The sequence below is a fragment of the Pelobates fuscus genome, chromosome 4, assembly GCF_036172605.1.
Source record: "Pelobates fuscus isolate aPelFus1 chromosome 4, aPelFus1.pri, whole genome shotgun sequence".
NCBI classification, from domain to species: domain Eukaryota; kingdom Metazoa; phylum Chordata; class Amphibia; order Anura; family Pelobatidae; genus Pelobates; species Pelobates fuscus.
The window spans coordinates 342,652,784-342,672,836 of NC_086320.1; positions in this window are offsets into that span (position 1 = coordinate 342,652,784).

Sequence of the window (20,053 nt, forward strand, 5' to 3'; positions counted from 1 at the left end):
TTTGTTTTTTTTTAATCTTTTTTATTTTTTCTGTTACTGTAATTGTTTGTACTGTTTGTTTCAGATTAATGGATTTACTTCCCTATTATCTTAGGAAGTGGTTATTTTTCTGTAGAAATTTTATTTTATTGCAATAATAAAATATATCTATTTTATTGCAATATCTGGCCTCTGTTGCCTTCGTAGACCTTTTCAAAAAGACCTCCGTTATTTTTCTAGATGTAAATTTTTGAAGCCACAGCAATTTATCAGGGAAAATAATCAGGAAAAAGCAAATATCTTTTGACAGTATTTGTCAGAAAATAGTTTTACAAAATATTAGGTTTAAATGTGTAAAAATGTTCAGGGTTATTCACCAAAGTGAGATTTTCCAGAAATCCAATATGAAATTTATACCAAAATAGCAAAATTTACATAATATACGTTTACACCCCATAATTAAAGGTAACCCACAGTCCCTAAAAAGTAATCAGTATTTCATGACAATTGGTACCCTTCTGTCCAATCCCCCTCGCTAGTAAAATGAATGTTTAAAAGAGTTCACTCACCTATTTTTCTAGCGCTGTGACCCTCTCCACTGCAGCCTCCAGCTCTGCCTCCGGTGTTGTCCTTATCTGACATCACCAGCAATGTCCTTCAATCCATTGCTTCTCAAAAATAAACAATGGATTGGAAATGAACATCTGTGTGCTCCTCCAATCAAATGATGATGTCCTCAGCATTTGATTCCCAGGAAGCGTTTTACTCTGTCTGGAGGAGGAAGTGCACTAGCGGTGGTTTTAACACTGCGATGTAGACATATCAGTTTATTTGAAAAAAATAAATTCAACATTTCATGGTAAAAAGTAAAGGGCCACTGCATCGGGACCCCTTAATTGCCACTTTAAAAGCACGCTATAGTCAACCAGACCACTATCTCGAATATCATTGAAATTTCAACGCAGTCAAGATATACAAAGACAAAGTAATGACTACTGTCTTAGTATTTTTCCTACGATTGACAAAAGGCAGAGTTAAATTTTGTCAAGTTGTCATTTTCCCCAGCTGTTTCGAGTGACGACTGTAGCAGAAAAAGCTCAGTCTATGGAAGTCCACCATAGACCTCAATGTTTTGCTTTTGTGCTAGAGTACAACACTAACCTGGGCGCCTGGAGTTCAAGAAGTCCAGCAAGAAGAGCATGGCAACAGCCACTAAGGACAGGTTTAGATAAGATAAGTAAAGCTCACCATCCTCTGCACCCCGGTAGCAGTCGCCGTTGGGATCTTTGCAGAGCCGCTTTAAGCACAGTGGAGCTGGTTGACCTCCTCCCATTCACATGTGTATGTATAATATACAATATAGCATTAAACCATTTTCTTTCTAAATGCTTTCCATGCACTCTGGAGGTAATGATCTCCAACCTTGATTGGACAGGCTGCCTATCCAGAATCCAAATGTAAAACAAATTGTCTGCTAAATTGGCTAAGACATTACCGAAGAATGTTCACAAAAGCATGCTGCCCTAGGCTTTACTACAGGGCTACACTTGAATTAAGTTTGTTAGAGATTTATAAGTGAGAAGCAGCCACGTGGCACAGGAGATGGAAAGATTTATGGATGGATAGCGCTTACCCTAAATTGAAGTTCATTTAAGAACTGGCTGTGGAACATGTGCAAATACTGTTATCCAGCTCAAGTGTTCACAGTATTCTAGAATGTTAGATGATTCCACAAAAAAGAACTGAATGTAAGATGTAATGTATATTTCCCAAAATGTAGATGAAAATAATATTTTTCTTTCGTTTCTTATTTAAAGGGACACTATAGTCACCCAGACTACTTCAGCTCAATGAAGTGGTCTGGGTGCCAGGTCCCCCAGGTTTTAACCCTTCAGATTTAAACATAGCTGTTTCAGAGAAACTGCTATGTTTTACATAGCAGGGTTAAGCCAACCTCTAGTGGCTGTCTTCCTGACAGCCGCTAGAGGCGCATCTGCGACCATGGAATGCGAAATTCGCATCCAGCGTGCAGAACGTCCATAGGAAAGCATTGAGAAATGCTTTCCTTTTGACTGTTTAAGCGCGCGCGGCTCCTGCCGCGCATGCGCATTCCGCTCCACTTGGGAGCTGATGTCTGTGGGGGAGGAGAGATCACCGGCGCTGTATAAATGTAAGTAGCTGAAGGGGCTTTAACCTCTTCAGCGCCAAGGGAGGGGGACCCTTAGGGTGGAAGGGTCCTAAGGATGCTATAGTGTCAGGAAAACAAGTTTGTTTTCCTGACACTAAAGTGATCCTTTTAGTGTGAAAGGGTAAGTCAGTTATTTGTAGAACATTGACTTTGTTTTAGATCTCATATTGAATAGCTCTACTGATACCGGAGAAACTGATGGAAGCCAAGCACAGAGAAGTGGACACAGGTTTCTTCAGGAAGGAAGAGATTCTTTATTCGATTCACTGACCGGGGGTCAGAGGGACTTATGTCACCAAAATACAACAAGATCTGAGCCCAGAACTGACTGTGTAAATGCATGATATAGACTTATAGCTCCTCCTATAGTTAACTCTACCCACAATCAGCTGAACAAAGCCTAACTTCCCTTACCTGTTAGACCACATGGCTCACCCAGAACAATGGAGGAGGGGAAGTGTTTTCAGTTTCTACATTCCTGCATTTGCTCAATACAGTGTTGATTGTATCTTAGCTACGTGTAACTGATACACCAACATTTACACATATGCCACATGGCAATCTTGTCCTAGTAAATTTATTTTTACTAAGATTCCACCACATTCCCCCCTTTGATGCTTCTGATATTTCACAATTCCAGATGCATCACTTAACCATAGTTTGCTTACACCTCAGGTTGCCATGAATCAGAACAGACCTCGTAAGCATCTTAGCATCATTACAAATTCCTTCAGCACTCCTCATTCTGAATATATTCTCTCTGGGCTAAGGGTTCATACTTGCAAACAGCCATTACATGCGCAGCTGGTTTCCTTTCTGTCGTGCTCTCTATGACACTCTGTATGGACCTAATTACCAATGGAACCAAACATGGTAGAAAGAGACACACTATAATCAACATGACTCCTCCTACCAATGTCTTGATCCCTCCAAGCTGCTCGTACCTACTTCCAAACCAACTACTAGAATTGTACCTGTTCCAGGCTTAAGTCGGTACATGCGTCAGTTTAGCCATGTGGCTTGTGAGATCAGCCACTGCCTGCCCTTCATCATCTATGTGCAGACAACAGTTGCTGAGATTGAACTTTCCACATACACCTCCTTCTATTTGCACTGGAAGTGAATGGAGGACTTTATCAACAGCCCAACTGGTTTACCTGGTAAGAAGGCTATGTGCTTTACAGAGGAATCCATAATTGCCTGATGGTAAAATGAGGCTTGAATCCCTGTATTAGAATACAATAACACTTCATGGGCATACAGTTTGGCTGTTAACCAGTTCCCTCACATATTACACCCCTCCTATTGGCAATGAAGCGCGCTAAGGTAGCCAGTGCCACTCATTATCTTCCCAGCTACCTACATTCAAGGATGCTAGCTTCTTTTTATGATTCACATCATACACTTTAACTCTCAAGGTCTCTCCTGTTTCAATTGGCAACAAGAAGAAGGATGGTTTGAGCATACCTAATACACATGCCCCTTCCCAGTCCTGTGGCAACTCCAAATAGGCTTTCTTACCACAGATCCAGTACAAATTTGCTGGGGCTTTCCAACTAGATGTAGCAGATAGGTCAAACCACACATCCTTTAAATTGGTATAAATTGCAAACGGGTTAGGTGGTTCTGAGACATTTGAAGCTGACCACCAAGTTGTATCTTTTGTACTATCATTATAAGCTTTTTGCCCTAGACAAGTTAGTTCTCCTACAGATGTGTTAAACATTATTCCTTTTCTTGCTATGCAAACATAACCTATAATGGAGGTCTTTAATCGCCACTCAAATTTACCTCTAACACTCATTTGATAATCGGCTTGAGAAGATATTAACTGTTCAACTGTCTCAGAACCGGAATACATTACCTCCTTTGCTTCCCATGGCCATTGGTCTCCCATGTTAGTACCTCCACACACATAGCAGTTGGTTACATTAAGACTACCAGCAATACTCTCAGCTAAATCTATAAACAAGTTCTTAGCATTATGGGGGGATCTAATTTTCTACACTCATCTCTTCATAAAAAGAATGGAAAACCTGATGAGTTTGGGATGCTACGGTATCGGTCTCTATTCATATAAATAATATTGTCCCAGGATCCAAACCTGTTCCATATATCTGGAACCCAAATAAGTTCCCAAACCTATCTATGAATCGTTCTGGGTCATTGATAAGTATATGGACTGGGTTACACTCCCTAGACTTACAATATGGCTTGGTAGGCAACTTAGTAACAATCATATCCTTATCTGCTGTCTGTCCCCAAGTTGCCCACCCCACACGAGACTAATATGGGCAAAAGTTATATTCCCTATCTGGGCATTTTGGACTTACGTACTTGTTCTTACTACTGGGACAAATATATTTATCATTAGACCCATACGTTCTCTCCCACTTAAGATCCCCACATACATTCCACGGCTTTCTACCACTTGATATTGCTTTACATGCATCAAATAGCAGAACACCCGAAGAATGTATGGTTTCTAATACAGTTTTATTTATTAAGGTCCCCTGTGGATCTCCATTCCTGAGGGTCAACCAAATTGTACGGGGTTGATACTCCGGATTGAAGCACTTAGGTTCTCCTACTCCTAAATGGCATACACTATATTCTATACCTAGATATATACACCTACACACATCACCTTTCCACTCATATTGTGAATGCCAAATTAGGGTCTGGGAAATATGATTACCTGTCTTAGTAGTCTTAATGCAAACCTCACAGCTAGGAGTGTCGGTACCTCTACCTTCCTGAATATAAAAAGACACAAAAATATACATTATCAAAAGCACTTCTTTCGACGTCTTCATCCTCAGTCTTCGTCCGTGCGATGGCACCTCAGCTTCCAGGATGTAAGGGCTGCAGGGAATGGAGTTCTGCTCTTCTTCACAGAGGTCCCTTCGAGACACCCTGGCTATAATACGTGGGTGAGTGGTCAGGCTTTATTATGGCCGTCAAAAACACTCACTTGTAGATCTTTGTTGATGTTCCCTTTTAACAATATTATCTTCGCAAAAAACACTTTTAATCCAACTCGGTCACACGCTTCAACTGGATCTTGCAAGGATTCTCTGGATCTATGGTAGCTTGTCAGGAATCTGCCGCTGTTTTTTTTTACCCTAGAGTGATGAATCCACGGAGTCACTTCTACAACCTTTACAACTGTTGGGGTAGATAAAAGAACAACATAGGGACCTCTCCACTTGGAACCTAATGGAACAGTGTTCCATTCTTTTATCCACACTTGATCCCCTGGATGGTAAGAATGAACAGGTGGATAAATATTCACAGGTACTTTACACACTTATCCACATAGGTTTGTATATTTTCCTTAGCCCTCTATAATATATGGTACTAACTAAGGCTAACAGGATACGCTCCAAGCTTTAATTCAATGTGTATTGGTGGAATATTGCGAGCAAGTCCTGGAGGATTATTCTCTGTCCATATTCTTGAAATGTCAAATAAGGATTCATCACTCTTAGGGTCTGTATTTTTTATTATAGAGTAGAAGTGCCTTTCTTCTTCCCTTTGCACCGATACTGATATTATGCCTGGTGATCTATTAAACTTCAGAGACGTTGATCCGTTGGGTTTAAAAGTTATCTGGGCTTGAAGCTTTAATAATAGATCTCGTCCTAGAAGCTGAACTGGACACTCCAGCATATATAGGAACTGGTGCTTAACAAAATGGCCTCCTAGAATACAAGTATGACTCCTGAGAATTGGTCTAGCAGCGCTTTTCCCAGTAGCTCCTATCATAATTATAGTCTTCCTGAAGGAGGAGCAACTAGGTTAGTTACCACAGAGTACTCAGCACCAGTGTCAATCATGAAAGAGCTCCTCTTTCCCTCTATTGATACATCGACCATAGGCTGCACTCGGCTAAAGGGGGATGGAGCCCAGTCGGTATCAATAGTCTTCCATGACAGTGTCAGCCAGACCGACAAAATCTCTATCTTCTCTATCCCTTAATCTCTAGGTAGGGGAATAGTATCTACTTCCCTGAACACCTCCTCTGTTACTACTGTCATTCCCTCAAAGACTTTCTCTATAGCCACCTCTGTAACCATCTCGTAACCTTCTCTCTTGTCTTATCTATAACTTGCTTTATATTCCCTCTGTGGGCAGTCACTTTTCCAATATCCTTCCTCTCTACAATACGCACAGTGATTCCTACTTCCTCCCTTACTCAGGCTATTCTCAACTCCTCTATTCACCTCCCTTCCCTGTCTCTCTACACTTATGATAGCTACAGCTAGCATATCTGCCTTCATCCTCATTTTACGTTCTTCCTCCTGCTTTGCTTCAATCTCCCTGTTCATATACACCTGAACTGTGATATGGACATTCCTACAAATCCCTTTAACTTTAGCAATTTTCTTTTGATATCACCTTGGATCTGGCTGACAAATGCTGAGTTGTTCATTCGAGAGTTCTCAGGGGCCTCTGGATTAAAAGGAGTATATAATCTATATGACTCCAGCAATCTCTCATAGAAAGCACTAGGTGACTCGTCTGCTTTCGAAAAGGAATTATGGGTCTTCCAATTAAACAGATCAGTCATGGTGAACGGGACATAAACAAATACAGGGTCTGCCAACTGTAATTGACCATTAATATCAATGTGTGGGGGACCAGGGGTAAGCTGCAGTGGCATTTGTAAATGTCAAAGTTGGAGGGCACCGGTCATTTGTCAGGTTAGGGTGGGACTTAGATAGGGTTGTTTAGTCATAGGTTCCGGTCGGGGAGTGGTGAGGTAGGTGGAAATTGATAAATTAATTTTACTGGTCAGTAACTTAGTTAACAAAATGTTTCGGACAGGGCTAGGAGGAGCCTGACCAGTAACCAAAAATGGTAAAAGTGTATTCCAGCGTCCTATACCATTGACCATTTCATCCAGTTGTATTTCAAAACTAATTTACTGTTACTAAAGGCACACAAGGCTCAGTAATTATAGTGTTATGTCAGTGGTTATGGTGTTTTCAGTGATTATGGTATTATCAGTGGTTATGGTATTATCAGTGGTTATGGTGTTTTCAGAAGTTATGGTGTTTTCAGTGGTTATGGTATTATCAGTGGTTATGGTGTTTTCAGTGGTTATGGTATTATCAGTGGTTATGGTATTATCAGTGGTTATGGTATTATCAGTGGTTATGGTGTTTTGTAATTGCTGAGAATTATCTGATTTCAGTGGATTCAGTTACTGTTATTAAGAATTCTCCTCACAATTTTGACTGCTAATAATAAAACTGAATACAAAGAACCAGTTGGGGGGGTAGGTAGGCACAGAAATAGGAGGGGACAGGCATCTGAGAGCCAGAGACAATTAGAGCACAGGGGGACATACCAGCTGCACCAGTTTTTGATAAAGAATTTAGTTGAGGGATGGTCAGATGGGTCAGATTCCATTGAGGATGGACAAACCAGTTTTTAGTAACCATCTAGTAACACAAACTGTGTTAACAGTCAAAAACTGGTCATTCTCTACTACATAAGGTAGTCCCCAAAATCACACACATTATATCCCTTTTTAAAGTTATTTAGCATACATTCTAAAGGATCAACAATCTTTAAATTCCGGTGCTGCCATAATTAGCAACGGAGCGTCTAATTCAAAGAAACACAACAAACACACCTCTAACAGTCACACTCGTTTCCCTGGCAACAGCACCATTTGGCACAGTTACTAGGTCAAACTCATACAACAAAACATACAGGGAATTCCCGTACACACACAGCTGTTACACCAGTCAGTAAATAACTAATACTGTGCCCTTTGGCGAAACTATACAGTCACCGACGCTATAATTCCCTATATCTGAATTACCCGTCTATAACATACCCCAGTAACATCGTCTTTACAAACAGTAGTTATAGTACGGTTAGCATTGGTTAGAGTACAATTTAAAGTCACAGTTCAATTAGTAGTGGTTATGGTGTTAAACATACAACATAGACAACAGTTATTAGTAGTTATTTACAATATCAGTAGTTATTATACATGGTTATGGTACCGTGCGCTATAATACAGTTACACACTATTCACACTCTCGCTAGACGGCAGAGCTCACGCTATCTAGCAAGATATACACGTTACTAAACAATCTTTATCACATATACAATTCCCAACTAATCTATTGGACAGTACCTTGATGGACTACCTAAAACTATCTACATCCGTTTTGGTTAGCCACACTGCCCAAGCACCACATATAGCGAACTAGAGGGCGGAATTTACAACAGAACCCTTTTAGTCTATCTACTCTATCAAAAGTCTAGTGGGTTCCAAATTTACACGCCTTCCCACTTAGCCAAGATAGGTTGAGAGCTAGCGGACCGAATTTACACAGACGCCGCTTAGTCTCCCGGTCCCTCCGACCTAGCGAACAAAATGTACACCCTAGAACGCTAGTCTAGACAAGACACCGGTGTCCGGCTAGGGCTATTTACACAGAACCCCGCCTGACTCCAAACCAAATTAAACGGTCTTACTAAAGAGCGTTCAATTGAGCGGTGCGCCTTCGCTCCTTCCCTCCGACAGAGGGGGCAGATTCCATACACAGATTAACCCCTTATGGGCCTACCGCACAATCGGTATACCCCTAGTGGGTCCGCCGTCTAAAACAGCAGTCGTCTTACCTCCTCGTTCCTGAACCTGGGTTCACACTCATCGACGGGGACACCCCAGCACTTACTACGTAGAGGCCGATGATCTCCTGGACAACAGACCAGTGGCGCCGAGACGAAGGGAGGTCCACGCAGAAGTTCAGGGGTGCAGCCGTAGAGAACGTGGGCAAAGATAGACCGTCTCACGCCTCTGCTTCTCAGCTACCGTTGAACGATGAGCTTCCCGGCCCAATGCACCAAATGATACCTGAGAAACTGACGGAAGCCAAGCACAGAGAAGTGGACACAGGTTTCTTCAGGAAGGAAGAGATTCTTTATTCGATTCACCGACCGGGGCTCAGAGGGACTTATGTCACCAAAATACAACAAGATCTGAGCCCAGAACTGACTGTGTAAATGCATGATATAGACATATAGCTCCTCCTATAGTTAACTCTACCCACAATCAGCTGAACAAAGCCTAACTTCCCTTACCTGTTAGACCACATGGCTCACCCAGAACAATGGAGGAGGGGAAGTGTTTTCAGTTTCTACATTCCTGCATTTGCTCAATACAGTGTTGATTGTATCTTAGCTACGTGTAACTGATACACCAACATTTACACATATGCCACATGGCAATCTTGTCCTAGTAAATTTATTTTTACTAAGATTCCACCACACTACCTTTAACACAACTCCTAGGGGGGGGGGGGGGGAGAGAGAGAGAAACACCATACAAGCTCACTGTAAACAAACTAAAGTCATAGATCTCCATGACCTGAATAATATAGGAAGGACTCTTCACCCCCCAACAACGCGAGATGTTACGTGTACCTGCATGAGAATTTAGACTAACACTAACCCCTTCCCAACATTAGGGTGTGCTATGCTGTCCTACTAAAGCAGGGCTTTAACACAGTTGGGGCGGTATATCACGTCCTAATGTTTGCGCCCTCCCTGCAGTTTTCTTACTCCTCCTCCTCGCCGAATTCAATCGGCTAGACCAGCCTGAGGCAATCCCCCAGCACCCAATCCTACTGCTATAAGTCATGTGATGGCAATAGCACAACGATCACATGTCATATTGGCCAGATTGCAAAACTGACTGCAGGGGAACTGCCTGGGTTGTTAGGCAGATCCACCAACATGTAAATTATAAAACCACAGAACTATGTAAAAAAATAACACATTTTTATTCTATGTTCATATTTGTTTTTGCAAGCTGTATATTTGACCTTGTAACTTTCCAGAACCCCCCCTAAAACATGTACATGGTAGGTTGTGTGAGACATCGCTCACCACATGAGTGTTTTTAGAGCAGTAAAACGTATAGTGACATTTGTATCATTGGTGAAAGGGCAGTTTTTAATTTTTTAAAGGCAAAAACCAAATCTGAACTGTGGCCCGTGTGTGTGATTAAGTGGCTACTAAAAAGATTAAACCAACCCCATTCTGAATAAAATACGACAGGCTTAACATCGTCCGTAGGCACTTAACGTTAACTTGCACAGCTGATTGCTAAACCAAGTGCTATGATTCAGGCTTTGAGTTGCTTTATCCACTGCCAATGCAGGTTATACGGTCCTGTATCTCCAGTTATACAGGGTATTTTATCGATCTGGTCATTTTGCAATACTCTATAGAGGACATTAAATAGCTATATAGCTGTGAGACTTCAAGGGAGAGACAAACAAGCTTCTTCTTGGTGCAAACAACTATCATTATTTTACAGGAACCAGGGTTTTTAAAGCGGCACTGTCATGCCGAATCCCGTTTTTTGTTTTAACCCCCCCTCCCGGCTCCACTACATCCAATTGACCCCCTAGTCACCCCCAAATGCCCCTAAGCCCCCCATATTACTTTTTTTTTTATTCTTTATCTTCTGCCCCGATCTTTATTCAGGGCGCCGCCATCTTTGTATGGGTAGGTGAAGTCCCTGTGGGACACGTCATCTACCCACACTAGACAGACTGTGAGATTCCCGCACATGCCCAGTAAAACACCTGGACATGCGAACGGGAATTTCACCTATTCATTCATTCATCAGATAGACGAATGAATAGGAAAAAAAATCAGATGAACAAACTAACACTGAGTATCGGTGTTCGTTCAGTTTATTACAAGGAGGGAGCTACCGGCATGCAGCTCTCTCCTTGTAATATGTAACTATATAGAAGCGGCAGGGAGCAGTGCTCCCCACCACTTCATAAGCCTCCCAGGTCCCCCCTCACTCTATGGGGGTCAATATGACCCCCATAATAGCACAAGGGAGATTAAAATCTCCCCAATGCCCCTACTCGCTATACCGCGAGTAGGGGCATGTCCACTAAACAGTGAGCAGCCTGTGGCTGCTCACTGTAAAAAAAAAAAAAATGGTAATAAGGGGGGGGGGATGACCTACTGTACTCCCCCCTGGCCCCCACCCCTGCGCGGTGGGTGGGGGCCCTAATAAAATAATAAGGGGGGGACCTACTTTCCTCCCCATGGCCCCCACCCCTGCGCGGTGGGTGGGGGCCCTAATAAAATAATAAGGGGGGGGACCTACTGTCCTCCCCCCTGGCCCCCACCCCTGAGCGGTGGGTGGGGACCCTAAATAAAGATAGGGGGGGACCTACTGTCCTCCCCCCGGCCCCCACCCCTGAGCGGTGGGTGGGGGCTCTAAATAAAGATAGGGGGGGCCTACTGTTCTCCCCCCTGGCCCCCACCCCTGCACAGTGGGTGGGGGGCCCTAATAAAACAATAAGGGGGGGGACCCTACTGTCCTCCACACCCCTGGGAATAAAATAACTAACCTGAAAAAAAAAAAAAAAATTAAACTTACCATTTGACGTCTTCTTTTTTCTAAATTCTTCTTTCTTCAGCCCCCAAAAAGGCCAAATAAAAATCCATCATACCCGTCGCACTTTTCAAAAAAAAAAAAAAAAAAAACGAGCGCAAAAAAAATTAATCCATGCTCCCCCATGGAGGGCACGCCGCATACTGAGCTCCGCAGGGCGGGTCAAGGCTTATAAAGCCTTGCCCCGCCCTGCAATTAGGCTTAGAACACTCTGGTTGGTTTAAGCCAATCAGAGTACTCTGTGTCATTTTACACAGCGTGGTAAAATTCCAAAGAACTTTCCCACGCTGTGTAAAATGACACAGAGCACTGTGATTGGGTGGCTTGAAAGCCACCCAATCAGAGCGCACTGTGTAAAATGACACAGAGCACTGTGATTGGATGGATTTCAAGCCATCCAATCACAGTGCTCTGTGTCATTTTACAAGCGTGGGAAAGTTCTTTGGAATTTTCCCACGCTTGTAAAATGACACAGAGCACTGTGATTGGATGGCTTGAAAACCATCCAATCACAGTGCTCTGTGTCATTTTACACAGTGTGGGAAAGTTCTATTGAATTTTCCCACGCTGTGTAAAATGACACAGAGCACTGTGATTGGATGGCTTGAAAACCATCCAATCACAGTGCTCTGTGTCATTTTACACAGTGTGGGAAAGTTCTATTGAATTTTCCCACGCTGTGTAAAATGACACAGCACTCTGATTGTCTTAAACCAACCAATCAGCATTCTAAGCCTAATTGCAGGGCGGGGCCGCCCTGCAGAGCTCAGTACGCGGCGTGCCCTCTATGGGTGAACATGGATTCATTTTTTTTTTGCGCTCGTTTTTTTTTTTTATTTATTTTTTTTTATGTGCGACGGGTATGATGGATTTTTATTTGGCCTTTTTGGGGGCTGAAGAAAGAAGAATTTAGAAAAAAGAAGACGTCAAATGGTAAGTTTAATTTTTTTTTTTTTTTTACAGGTTAGTTATTTTATTCCCCCCTCACTATTTTTAGGGTGAGGGGGGTAGGTAGGGGATAGAATATTTTTGGGGGGGGGGGTTAGACTAGGGGCTTGGGACCCCTAGTCACCTTGATGGGGGGGTCTGGGTGCCTATAGTGGTCCTTTAAGGACCAAACTTCTGGAATAAAAGGGAATCATGACATGTCACACGTCATGTGTCATTAAGGGGTTAAAACCCTTCCATCCAATAAGCTTGCAGTTTTTGATGCATTACCAAAACAGTTTTTGGTTTTCTTACTCCTCAGCTGGCTAGCCTATTCCACACGGGAATGAAAGGGGGGACTACATCCAGGAATTCTTTTTGCCAACTTCATCCTGCTGACGCCTGATAAACCTCCAAAAAGTGTAATTTCTAAACCAGATCCTTATTTAACACTAAAAACTATTACTCATGATTGTCAGGTGGATATTGTGTGGTTTAGGCAAGGGGTGTACAACAGATTTATTACACTACAGTCATAAATCACAGCCATCTGGCCTTGATGCAAAAAAAAAAAAAAAAAAACACAAACTTTCTCTGCTTTCAAAGATGTTAATTATCCAAGTTCGATAAAGCCTGTCTGGATCTCTTTCCTGTTCAATAAATGTTGTTTATATGTTATAGGTCTGATCTACTATTTACATTTGGTAGAGTTGCTTTAAATTACTTCAATCCTGGACCTTGGTTCAAACAAAACATCCTGTTTGAGTTAAAATCTATAAGACTGTAGAGGTGGAATGTGCTATGAGCAGGTAGAGAATCATTCTATTTTCAGGTGTGTACACAGACTATGAGTTAATACTGAACAGAAAATAAGCCAAAGTCTGATTAACTTCTTAAGGACAAATAACGGCCTGCCGTTATAATAGTACATTTTAAGGATCCTATTCCAAAATAGAATGACCCAGTCAAGGAAATACAGGAGGGCTGTATAGAGCTACCAAAACAAAATAAACTGAGAATTCAATGTTGCCATGGGGTTTGTAGAGATTGCCAGTCTGTGCATCATTCAGCATTTTATGCTTTAAAACAAACTATGGACACCATAACAATTAAAATGCCCAGAGATATCTGGCTCTTTTTCACTTGAAGGGGTTAAACTGTTAGAGCTCAGATGACCACTGTAGGCAATCTGTAACATCCCTGCCTGGCAGCCCTCCTGAAACTAAATTGAAGAAGCTGGATGTCGCTGGGGAAAGGGAGATCTGGTACTGGAGAGCAACCTTCAGGTAAGGAAGCTCCAGACAGTTCTGAGCACTGTAACACCCTATTTTAATAAAGGTGTTTTGGTGCCCATACAGTTCCTTTAAATACCCTGGACCTCATTTTCTTGTAAGTATGTACAGTATCTAATATCTACAACACTCCATTTCCTCTCTCTGAACTACACCTTTTAATTTGCTCTCGAGTACCCCCTCATCCAACAACCTCTGCCTAAACCCCCTCAACTCAGGAGGAACCTTAATTCTACTGACCGCTGTAGCGGGCCTGCTGACCATTCGCCTGGTTGTCCTTGTTCAGCCACATCTGGTCCCTGGAAGGGAATCAGTCCTAGTACGTAGAGACCCATTTCCCACCCAGTAACCGGACAACACACAGTCCTGGGGATACAATAAGAACTTTATTGACCACACTCTGCTTTATACTTTCCCCATGCAAATGGTGGATCACATAGAATGACAATGTCCCCTCCCAGGGGTCGCTTACGGAACCGGAACCAATCCCTTTGTCCTCTGTTCCCGCCACCCATCCTCAGGGTTTCTTACCTCCGGTGACCAGGGGGGTTTTCATCCCATGAGCCTCTGTGACACCCAGCCACAGGAACCCTGTCAAACCACCATTGTCCCCAAGAGAGTATCCCCACCAATCTCAGAGACCCCCAGAAAGGTAACTGCCTCTGCTCGTTGGGTCCCTGGGTGAAACCAGGCGAGGGAAGTGCCTCTTTTCGGGATACGAATGCTCCCCCTGGCTGCCGCTAGTCTATACGAACGGCGGCCACCCAGGGAAGCACTCAATTACTTCCCTTGCGGTTTCACACCTATGTTGCAAGTTGCCAGTGTTCTAATTGATTGGTGTGAATACTCCAAGGGACACCGGGGAGGTCCCCGTTCGGGAACCAATCAACGAATGCTCCCCCTAGATGGCGTTCATCTAACGAATGGGCCGCCACCTAGAGTCGACATGCGCCGAGGCTTCCCTTGCGGTTTGTGGTTTTGACACCTCGTTACGAGGTGTGAGCATTCTAAGACAACATTCTAAATTAAGTTTCTTGGTGGTACCCATTCGCATTGAGCCCTCCCGAACAGGGAGCAGGTAAAACACATGAATACAACACAATACAGGGGAAAACACTGGGAATATCTCCTAGCAATTCACGAACAGGCAGCGGTCCCACCACAACCTCCAGCAGCTGTCAGCTGATATTGATTCACAACTGCTATCCATCCCTTCCCTCTCTTGTCACTCACTGGCCATCTCCACATATAACCCTCACCTCTGCCTTGAGCACTGCAGCCCTGCTCCAAACATGCACTTCGAGGAGGACACGCCCCCAACCGTGGCATACTAAATCAACATGCTACCTGCAAAGATGCTCCCATTGTGCTGAACGCTCCTGGAGGAAGTCCCGCACCCAGGCAGACTTTCTCCATTATAGATTCATATTGTGTTCATATATATTGTGTTTATACCCTCGCCAAACAGTCATACTTTTCCTCTCTCATTACTTCATGCTCCTGCAATCCCAGGTGTCTCTTTGACACCTTTAACTCTCTTCTTTGCCCTGCTGTGGCCACCCCCAAACTAACCTTACAGCCGATAGCTTTGCATACTACTTTACCGACAAGATTGAACAGCTAAGGAAAGAATTCTCATACCTTGCTGTTCTCTTTCTCAACCACAGGTAGCTCATGCCTTTTCTACCCTTCAGACTTTCTCCCTGGCTACTGAACAAGAGATGGCTGCGCTTTTCCTTTCCTCTCGCCCCACCACTTGCCCGCTTGATCCTGTCCCATCTCAACTTTCTCTCTCCCCTTGTCTTGTGCCTTCCTTAACACACATCTTTAACTGCTCTCTCTTCTGGCATTGCCCCTGCTGACCTTAAACATGCCACTGTAGTACCTATCCTGAAAAAAACATCTCTCGACCTGCCCTCCCCTCTATCGACCCATATCCCTGCTCCCTTTTTCCTCAAAGCTTCTGGAAAGACTTGTATTTACCCGTATGTCTCACTTCCTCAGTTCCAACTCTCTCCTTGACTTTCTTCAATCTGGTTTCCGCCCTCTTCACTCTACTGAGACCGCTCTTATCAAATTACTAACAACTTAACTGTGACTCTGTCCTCTCATGGATTTCCTCTTATCTTTCACAACGCTCATTTAGTGTCTCCTTTTCTAATGATACCTCCTCCCCTCATCCTGTTTTTGGTTGGAGTCCCCCAAGGCTCTGTCCTTGGTCCCCTTCTATTCATTTGGATTCCAATAACACTTGTATGCCGATGACACCCAGATATATCTCTTCTCCCGGACCTCTCCCCTGCCATCATGCAGCATGTCACTGCTTGCCTTTGTTCCATCTCTGACTGGACGTCCCCCCGCTTTCTGAAACTCAATCTCTCTAAAACTGAGCTTCTTGTCTTTCCTCCTCCTAATACTGATCCTCTTCTTTCGCTCTCCCTTCAAGTTAGTGGTCCCATCCTTGCAAGCGTGCTCTCTTGGCGTCATACTTCATTCTGGCCTCACCTTTGAGCCTCACATCCAGTATGTTGCCAAATCCTGTAGATTCCATCTTAAAAATATAGTCCGCATCCGCCCCTTTCTAACGCAAGATGCTACTAAGGAGCCGTAGTGCCCCACTACAGTCTGTAATGAATGCTGCCGCCAGACTGATTTTTCTCTATAGTCGGTCCTTTCACACCTCACCCCTCTGTCAGTCCTTACATTGGCCTCCTGTACCCTATATGAGTCAATTCAAAGTACTAACCCCGTAACCCATACCTATAAAGCATTGAACAATTCTAGCCCCTCCTACATCTCTTCACAGATTCATAGGTATGCTCCTTCTTGGTCTCTCCACTCTGCCCATGACCTCCTGTCCTCTGCTCGCACCCGTACAGCCAACTCACATTTGCAGGTTTTCTCGCGGGCATCTCCCTTCCCATGGAATAGCCAGCCTACCGCCATCAGACTCTCCCCTCCTAAAGGGCAGCACTACTACTCTCTTCTCCAGCTCTGCTTCACTCCAACCTTATTTGATTGCTATTTCTTGTCCTAATGTGTTTTATACCCCACCCAGTGGCGTACTGAGGTAATGGTGGGGTGGGAGGGCGGTCCTCTCTGGGTGCCACCAAGTATGGGGGTGCCACCAGGGCTGGCCAGGCTTGGGGTTATGTGTGCTGTGTAGCTGCACAGGGCGCCATGGCAGTAGAGGCACCAGGCAGCCGACACAGCTCACACACGCAGGGGCCGGTCAGGAAATACAGCAGGAATACAGCACGAAGAGTTGGCGCGGAGCCAAACCAGGTGCAGGGGCGGAGCTACAGGTAGTCTCCACTCGCTGCTCTTACAGCAGCAAACTGAGGGGAAGCAGGAAGGAGTCCCTGCTTCCACAACTACAACACACCAGGGACTTCAGTGACTCCACTACTCCATCAGTAAGTGAGAGAGTGCCAGTGTGTGTGTGTGTATAACTGTGATTGTGTCTGACTGTGACTGTATGTGTGACTCTCTACCTGTGACTCTGTGTGACTGTCTGCATGTGACTGTCTGTGACTTTGTGTGTGACTGTCTGCCTGTGACTGTGTGTGTGATTGTTTGTCTGTAACTGTGTATGTGACTGCCTGTGACTGTGTGTGACTGTCTGCCTGTGACTGTCTGCTTTTGACTGTTTTCCTGCGCCTGTGTGTGTGAATGTCTGCCTGTGACTGCATGTGTGACTGTCTGCCTGTGTGTGTAAATGTATGCCAGTGACTGTCTACCTGGGACTGTGTGTGACTGTCTGCCGGTAACAGTGTGTGTGACTGACTTTCTGTGACTGTGTGTGTGAGACTGTTTACCTGTTACTGTGTATGACTGTCAGCCTGTTACTCTATGTGTGACTGTGTGTGACTGTCTGCATGTCACTGAGTGTGTGTGACTGCCTGTGACTGTATGCCTGTGACTGTGTGTGACTGCCTGCATGTCACTGAGTGTGTGTGACTGTGTAATGCTGCCTGTAACTGTGTTACAGTCTGACAGTAATTATGCATGTGTCTGCCTGTAGCTGTGTGCGTGTGACTGCCTGTCTGTAACTGTGTGCGAGTGACTATGTGCCTAGGACTGTGTGCATGTGGCTGTATTTGGCAGTATATGTGTATAACTGTGTGCATCTGACTATGCCTGACTGTCTTCTCCCTGCAGTGAGCCGGCATATAACATCATCCCAGCATCAGCGTCATTACAGGGTGCGCAAGGGACCTGTGCAGGAAGAGCACAGAGATCCCAGTAGCAACCACTGACCATCAAGGACTGAGGATCCACTCCAGCCCTCCCAGAGCAAGGTAGGGAGGCGGGTGGACCTCTTAATTATTAAATGTGTGTATGTATGTGATGTTTGTGTGTGTATATCTAAATATCTGTGTATGTGATTGTTTTTATGTATGTCTGTGTTTTTGTGTGTGTATCTCTGTTGTTAAGTGTCTGTGTATATAAACACACACACAGACATACACCTATTGTGTTATTGTGTGTGTATATAAATATGTATGTGTTTGGTAGATAGCTCCCTTATTTGGTGTCCTTAAATATTGCAATCCGACATAACAATAACAAATAAGGGAGTTATCTACTAAATAACTGAAATTAAGAAAAGGGCTTTTTAAAAATGTGATCTTTTAGCTGTTTAACAGATAATTCCCTAAATTGGTCGCCCTTACGTGAGATTTCCATATTTAAACATACCAAATTAGGGTGCTGTTTAGCAGATAGCTCCCTTATGTGATGTCCTTAAATATGGCAATCCCACATAAGGATAGCAAATAGGGGAGTTATCTGATAAACAAAGATCAAAGTTAAGAGGTAGCCAGCCCACAGCAAGAAATCTGGGTGGATTATATGCAAATTTGTTGACTGATACCAGCATGCAGAGCACAGCATGCTGGCATCAGGCAGCCAATGGCAGCACATTACCCCATCCCCTAGTGAAACGTTTTAGTACGCCGCTCCCCCCCTCCCAGTTTTGACTGTGGCATCTTATGTGCCCCGCCCCTATATATTGTTCTTAGAGTCGCCTCTGTGTCTATATGTGTGGCTGTGTATCTGTGTGTCTATGTATGTGCATGTGTGTCAGTGTGCATATGTGCATACATCTCAGAATCTCGCCAACACTACACAAACATACACCCCTGCATTTCAACGTCAACACTACACACAAACCCCACCATTATATATAACCACACCACTGCATTCAAAAACCATACTACATAAAAATGCATGCCTGCATTCAAATGCCAACACCACATACAAACACACACCCTACATTCACTTACACATACTCCAAACAAAAACATGCCTACATTCAAAAACATAAACACTGCTTAGTGCTAAATACAGTAAAACAAACTGCGGTTGTATTTTAAAGTTGGGACCCGCCTTAGGTGCCAAATGCTCTAGATATGCCCCTAACCCCACCTCCTATAGACTGTAAGCTCGTTTTAGCAGGGTCCTCTTCAACCTATTGTTCCTGTAAGTTTTCTTGTAATTGTCCTATTTATAGTTAAATCCATCCTCTCACAATATTGTAAAGCGCTACGGAATCTGTTTGCGCTATATAAATGGAAATAATAAATAAAGTGACACTCTAAGCACCAAAGCTATTGCTTAATGTAGCATACCTTCTAACTGTCACTATTTAGGGGTGACAGTCCCAATTTTGGGCTCATCCCTCTGTCCCTCTTTTCTAGGAGCTCAATATTGTTGGTGTGTCTAAGTGTATAACAGAGTGCCACAGCAATAATACTCACAGTAATGTGTCTTTAAACTGCAATAAATTTGTATAGAAATCATTTTGTGTAAATAAGATACACTGTTCTTGGTCTAAATTGCATTTTAGTTGCATACATTATTATTGGTAAGCCAGATGAGATACAGACAGTCCTGGGGTTGGGTATACTAGCAGATTAGGTACAGACAGTCCCAGGTTGGGTATACTGACAGATGAGGTACAGACAGTCCCAGGTTGGGTATACTGACAGACAGTCCCATGTTGGGTATACTGGCAGACAGTCCCAGGTTGGGTATACTGACAGACAGTCCCAGGTTGGGTATACTGACAAGACAGTCCCAGGTTGGGTATACTGACACAGTCCCAGGGATGGGTATACTGGCAGACAGTCCCAGGGATGGGTATACTGGCAGACAGTCCCAGGGATGGGTATACTGGCAGACAGTCCCAGGTTGGGTATACTGGCAGAC